The sequence below is a fragment of the Nelumbo lutea genome, chromosome 5 (genome assembly GCF_056320005.1).
Source record: "Nelumbo lutea isolate HS-2025 chromosome 5, American lotus-T2T, whole genome shotgun sequence".
NCBI classification, from domain to species: Eukaryota; Viridiplantae; Streptophyta; class Magnoliopsida; order Proteales; family Nelumbonaceae; genus Nelumbo; species Nelumbo lutea.
The window spans coordinates 40,267,539-40,274,696 of record NC_142688.1 but is presented as its reverse complement, the minus strand read 5'-3'; the positions used below and the strand labels follow the sequence as shown (position 1 = coordinate 40,274,696).

At 41.2% G+C, this 7,158-nt stretch overlaps 1 non-coding gene across 1 annotated transcript; it reads left to right on the top strand.

The window, feature by feature from the left end:
- On the top strand, nucleotides 1-107 carry LOC148851899 (small nucleolar RNA R71). The gene has a single exon (XR_016100068.1). It is a non-coding gene; the product is annotated as a small nucleolar RNA R71 (small nucleolar RNA).
- The last annotated feature ends 7,051 nt before the right edge of the window (nucleotides 108-7,158 follow it).

Here is a 7,158-nt window from a genome sequence, read left to right as displayed (position 1 = left end):
ATCCCATGGTGAAGACACTTCCTAAGCATCTCCTTGAATCGTTCCCATGCTTCATACAAAGATTCCTTCTCTAATTGAGCAAAAGTAGTGATATCATTAATTAACTTTGCTGTTTTAGAGGGTGGAAAATACTTAGCTAAGAATTTTTGGGTCAAATCATTCCAAGTGGTGATGCTTCCTATAGGGAGTGAGTTAAGCCAATCTTTAGCTCTATCACGCAATGAAAATGGAAATAGTCTAAGCCTAATAGCATCATCGCTAACTCCATTATGTTTAAATGTGTCACATATTTCTAAGAAGTTAACAATATGTGCATTAGGATCATCACTTGGTAACCCACTAAATTGAATACTCGTCTGAATCATTTGGATAATTCCAAGTGGTGATGCTTGAATTATGGGCTCGTAAATGCTGAAAGTAGCACCATCAATTGTTGGACAAGCATAGTCCAAAACGGTGCGATTTGCTTCTGCCATTTCTTCCTCAACTTCTACTACTGGTTCGCCTCTTTCAACCTCCTCTCTCGTTTTACCTTTGTTGGCTCTTTGCAATAAGCGAAGGGTTCTCTCTATTTCAGGATCGAATCTTCCTAGTCCTTCTCTTCTAGTACCTGTCATGCACTAATAAATCTGAACACAGGAAGAGTTCGAACAAATAAAAAAAAAATAGAAATAAAAATTCAAATTAACCAAGGTTAACAAGTTCTAATATTACTTTAGGATTAAATCCCCAGCAACGGCACCAAAAACTTGATATCTATAATTATAACCCTAGCAAGTGCACTAGTTATCAAGTAGTATAAAAATATTGTTCCCACGAGGATTTAACAAAATAAGTATTAGAACTACAGCCTTCCTTAATTATTTGGACAACTGAAATTCAGATCCAACAATAAGAACTACTGAAATTTAAAAATAGAAAAAGAAAATAAAAGCAAGAGTAATCAATAGCTGAATATGCAACGATTAATTGAAATCGCTAGGACCATTGGTCCGCCTAACCATTCCAATGAATATTAATGGATGAAATTAACCAAGATAATTTGTCATTCCCATAAGCTGAAGTTTTTCCAATTTTATTTAATATTCTTTCCCAAGATATATCAAATCTATTTCTATCAAGTAACCCTTTGATCCCTCGACTAGAGTTCTCAAGATAGAAATGCATTAAGTTCAAAGAAAAACTTATACATTCAGATGAATCATGTGTATATATCCCTATATACCATTCAATTCACACCATGAATTATTTAGTCCACTATATGAATTCCTCTCCCGATTCATTCACATAAACCCAATCAATTAAGAGATGGCCACTCCTAATCGCATTAAGCAAAATAACTCATAGACTATATGGAAATCATAATCTTGGATAAATCATGATAAAAATATATTCATTGTCATGGTTAGGATTTCCATAGCCCTAGGTATAAATAAATCAATTCATGATAAAGGAAATAAAACAAACAAGAGGAAAGAAAGAACTCATGGTGTCGCCCTTGGAGCTGAGATCTTCTCTTCTTCTTGCCGCCACTTAGCTTTCTTGCCTTGTTGATCTCCTTCTTGAAGCTTTCCTGGTGGTTTTCTTGATTACTTCAGAGGGAACTTCAGTAATTGATTGATGCCTGGTGCTAGTCCACCCCCCCTACTCATTTATATAGCTTTAGGGGGAGGGGCTGTTTTCTACTCGTTCTTGGAGTTCTCCCTCGGAAATAGAATGTCCTAATCTAATCATATCCTTATCTCTTATCTAGTTATCTCAGTCTTCTTTATCTTTCTAGAATTACAACAGAAATTTAAATCTAATAGGACTCTTTATTCTTGCATTCGAATTGGGCTTCTTTAACAACTTGGGCCGCTACAAGGCTTTCTTGCGAAATGGGTTTCAGTTGTGAACTAGGCTTTACTACGAAATTGTTCCGACTTCGAGCCCAATTTTAACCTCGGTGTAGGCTGAATCTATCAAAACCCAAAACATTAAAGTTGTAAGGTTCTATCCTATCTTTCCGGGGCATTTTGATTCAGCCCAACCGGAGCCCGGATATGAGAGTTAGGCCGAGATTACTGAATGGTGCCGAAACTGGGAAAAACCATCTGATTAGCCCTGTTTTCCTTCTTGCGACTTCTTTCCTTGCCCTGAATCAAAATACCAGAGTAATGAGTTCAATTAAGTGTTAATTAAGTGTAAAAGGACTGAATATTCAGAGATAAAAATATGATAGTTTTTATTCACATCAGGTCCAACGACCCGTCTACTATGTAAGTAAGGTTTTGTAGGATGTAGAAACTAGGTACCTCGACATCGAGAAGCTAGCGTATGCGCAAGTGGTAGCAGCTCGGAAGTTACACCCATACTTCCAAGCCCACACCATTGTCGTCCTCACCAACACACCTCTGAGGCATATCCTACTTAAGCCCGAAATGTCAGGGAGATTGACAAAGTGGTCTATCAAGCTGAGCGAGTACGACATCCTATTCGAGCCACGTCCAGCGATCAAAGCCTAAGTCTTAGTGGATTTCATTGCAGAGTGTACATTCAACACACCGGCCCCCAGAACTGACTAAACCCACTAACACATCGGAGGCGTCAAACAGTGCAGCACCGGTCCCGGCCAGGGTTGGACCGACCTGGGACAATGAGTCCTGGATCATCCATGTAGACAGCTCGTCTAACCTACGAGAAAGTGGTGTTGGACTAGTACTGTATGGTCCAAGCGAGGTGAAGCTGGAGTACCCTCTCCAGTTCGGATTCGAGGCGAAGTACGAGGCACTAATTGTCGAGCTCAACTTTGCGATAGAGATGGGTGTTATGCACCTCGTAGTGTGCAACGACTCATAGCTAGTGGTCAACTAGGTCAACAGCAATTACGAAGCTCACGATGCAACCATAGTAGCCTACTTAGCCAAGGTCAGAGAAATCTTACGAGGCTTTCACTCTTACTTCATCAGGCAGATAGCGAGGTCCGATAGCGAGGTCCAAGAAGACTCCTCGGCCTCCACAGCCCATTTTAGGGTCACCTCAAATTGCCAGACTAGGGAGTGGATAGTAGAGTTGACCTATCAAGGAAGGAAAACAAAATTAAGTACCACATTGTGTAGTAGCTATTGAAGGAATTAACTAAGTACTAGATATGTACCACCATGACAAGATGAGTTGCTCTCGCCTCGAGCTGACCCACCAGTAGCTCGGCCCATTGTGTTACTTCCTCAGCAAAGACCACATCCTTGCTCTTGAGGAGACCATACTTTGGATTCATGATGCTCTTCCGCATGCGGGGGTCAACATCCCCCGCCTACATAAACTAGAGCTCGGGACCTGAGTCTCCTTGAGCGTGTGATGCAAAGAAGCCCTGCCTTGGTCTTCCTTAACTAAGTTGATGATGGGAGGACATGTGGGCTCAGAAGCTGAAGGGAGCTCGGTAGTAGTGGCGTCAACGTCAGAGGTGGCGGCGACCTCCTGAGGATGAGATCTCTTGGAAGCCCTCCTCTTCTTGCCCCTCTTCATGGTACCGAAGAGTTCATCAGCGGGGATGTCTTCCATGATTCCTACAACAAGCAACAAACAAGTTAGTCACGAATATGAGCTACAAGGAAGAAAAAATGTGTGTGTAGCAGTGTGATGACCTACTTAGAGGACTCAGCCCGACTTGTATGAGCTTCTCTTCGGCTAGAATGTCCGCCAGCTACAGGTTAAGGTCAACCCAGGATCAAACCATTGCCAAAGTCTCATTATCCAAATGAACCCTGGGGTCAGTAATGGTCATCCTCCACTTCATCGATTACGGCCACACTCTGGGTACACAAACCACGAAGTACTGCCTTTTCCAGGCCGGTAGCTTGTTGGGGAACCCGTGCAAGACCTTGTACCCTGGTCAGGGAGAAATGTAGTAGCTGTACTTCTCATCCTTGAAAACACAGGCTGAGTTCTTCTTTATAGCGCACAATGAACTAAACACTCCGAGGTTCAAGGGTTTATTGTATGCATGAAATAAAGAGATAATACCGACAATGGATCGTATAGAGTTCGAGTGGAGCAGGTCTATGGTGACATTAAAAAATTGAAGAACATCTACGATGAAGGGGTGAAGTGGGAAACAAAGTCTTGCTACGAGCTGCTCCTCGCAAATAGCTATTTCGTCTGACTCGTGATCCCAAGGGTACTAACCCAAGGGAATGCTGAATATGTTGTCGGTAGAAAAACAATAGTAAGAAGCTAGAGACTGCAACCTTTCAGTAGTCATGGTGGAAGGACCAAAGCGATCTGGCTTTTGGCTAGGACGCGAGGTTGACGTCCCTTGTTCGGACACCTTGCAGTTTTGACCCGATGCGTCCGCCCTTTCCGAAGTGAAGTCTGGAATTTCAACCGAAGCATGTGCCCCAACAGAACCGAACTCCTCAACATAGGCCAAGTTACCCACCTCGGTCTCGACGGACTCATTGCTCCCATCAAGAAGCTTATCTATGCTACAACTAGACGTGTTGGACAAAGAAGGAAAAAGACAACAGAGCAAGGGAAGGCAAACTCACCGTGAAGAAAGCGGGATGACCTCGGACACAAGGACAGATGACACCGAGCTGAGAGATTTGAACGTGACATCAAGGAACTCGATCATGCGGTTTATGGCAAGAAAAATGGGCCCTTCAGACCCTATTTATAGCCAATGTAAACGAGGTTCAATGGCCGAGATCTACATGATCCAATGGCTCCCATGAAAATCAGCTACACGCTACCCGAGGTTAAAAATGATTGAGCGCGCGTTTTGACGTCGGAGGAGTTTATAAGCAGCGCGACGTCCGTGCGTACTCGGTATGCGATCTTGGTCATTTCCTGGTTGAGCCAAGCGATCCTACAAGTCCGACCGAAAAGCCTCCCTTTGTACCATCTAGACATCACGCAAAATCCACCTGTGCTTGTCATGAAGTCCCCGCACTTGGTCAGGACCTCTGTCACGGGGAGTGAGGGTTAATTGATGAGGGGTGATTTGGCCCAACCTAGTAAGTGAAGGACAAGTGGATGTGACCTACCAATAGGATGATAACTTAGCGAGGAGAGCCTTGTCAGCAGATCGGGAGCTCAGGTGTTCAGGCACTTCGAAACCAAAAGTCACTTCAGCACACGTAATCGACTCTAGAAGCTTCTCAATGGACTTCGAACTACTCGGGATCACACCGTGTAATCGTAGGCCTTATCCTCTTCCCGCCCGGATAGAAAGGTAACCATAAACTTCATTGACTAGTACGTTACTCTCCCTCGGAAGCGGAATGGATCCCAACTACCCGGGTCTAGGATTTCAGAGTCGTTTCATGAGATGCACGGCAGCTCAACTATATAAGAGCTTTAACCCCAAAGAACAAGGTTCGCGTGATTGTTTGCTTACTAGCTGGGCTAACCACCCAAGGTTCTCTAAGCTTTACTTTCTTCTATATATATATATATATATATATAATATTACTTTAATAAATTTATTTCATTTACTAATTTGATAATCCAATGCATTTGCACCATTAATATTCTAAATCCAATGGACAAGATTAATCTTTTCAAATCTTATAAATAAAATTTGGATATAAGTATATATATATATATATATATATATATATATATATGTATATATATAATATTACTTTAATAAATTCGTTTCATTTACTAATTTGATAATCCAATGCATTTGCACCATTAATATTCTAAATCCAATGGACAAGATTAATCTTTTCAAATCTTATAAATAAAATTTGGATATAAGTATATTTGACCTTCCAATCGATTTTTGAACACCTATTGTTAAGAGGTTATACATGTTGGTCTCACATAACAGTTGTATTGGTTATCATCTCATCGTGTGTAATGGGACAAATATCTTTTTTCCCTAAAAGAGAGAGACAAGAGGGTAAAAAGTGCCACATAAATTATTCCAACCTATATTCGAAAGAAAAAAAAAAAAAAGCTTTTCAGAATTGAATTGTGCATAATGTATCATATATAGCCAGGCTAACAAGATCTTGAGCCTATTGTTTTCTTGGTTGACTTCGGGTTCAAAAACTAATCTAGCACATCATAAGATTCAAAATCAATTACCATCAAACTTGATTAAAGCTAGCTAGATTTGATCACACCCCTATTAATGATCCCTTGCACAAATTTTGGTCATCACAAGCTATCTTGAATTTCATGATCCCTTGGATCAATTTCAAACACTTGTTACTATATATGTTCACGATCCCAATCAGGCGAAGGCAAGAACAGATCTCAAGTCTTGGCTAGAACCAGCTACAACTGAACCAATAGAGTTGATGTGAAGTTATGAATTATTGCAATACATGTGAATTTATAGATTGTAGCTTGGTTGTAGAAGTGGAGGTAGGTGGACTACTCAAAGTTGTTGGGTAGGGCAGCCCAACCCTAAAGTCCGACGATTAGCCGGAGGGAGGTTTCTTTTCATCTTCCCCTTCATGTTTGAGGCCATGAGGATTTTTAAGGAAAGCCCATTTCGGGTGAATGGTTTTAGAAGTTATTGTTTCCTGAAGCGATGGTCTACAGGGGTGGAGAAGGTAGAGCAATTTAATAGTTTTCAGCAATGGAGCAATTTAATACTTCTACTTAATTTGATGCGAGGCTTCAAGCTGCTAGTGGCAGTGGAATGTGTCTCTGAGTCAGAAGGTGAAAGTGTTGTTTTTGGTATGAATGCAAGCATCCCGGGTCTTGCTGTTTTTGGAAACCAACCACCTTTGTCCTAATGCGATATTATAGACATTTAACTAATTCATCGCATCGATCAATTGTATGTGTGTGTGCCCATTCTGTTTTTAGTGATCGCAATGTATCCTTCTTTGATCAGTCTTGGATCAGACATGAGGGGAGAGACAACAATCTTTTGGTTTTTTTTTTTTTTTAATTTGGAACCTTTCACTGGTATTAACAATCAAATTATTAGCCCCCAACAGAGAAACTTCACCTTAGGTGTGACGGGACCAAACCAAAGAGCTTTGACGGGAAAGGGATTAACACTAATAAAGTTGTGCAAGGTCTTAAAAAGAAGCCAAAAAAGTAGTTTCCACTCATGCATCTAGTAAATCGCCATTTAGATTCTTCTTGAATCTGAGTTCTCTTCGTCCCTGAGGCAAAGCCCACTTTCAAATCTTGCATTAGGGTTACACGTTC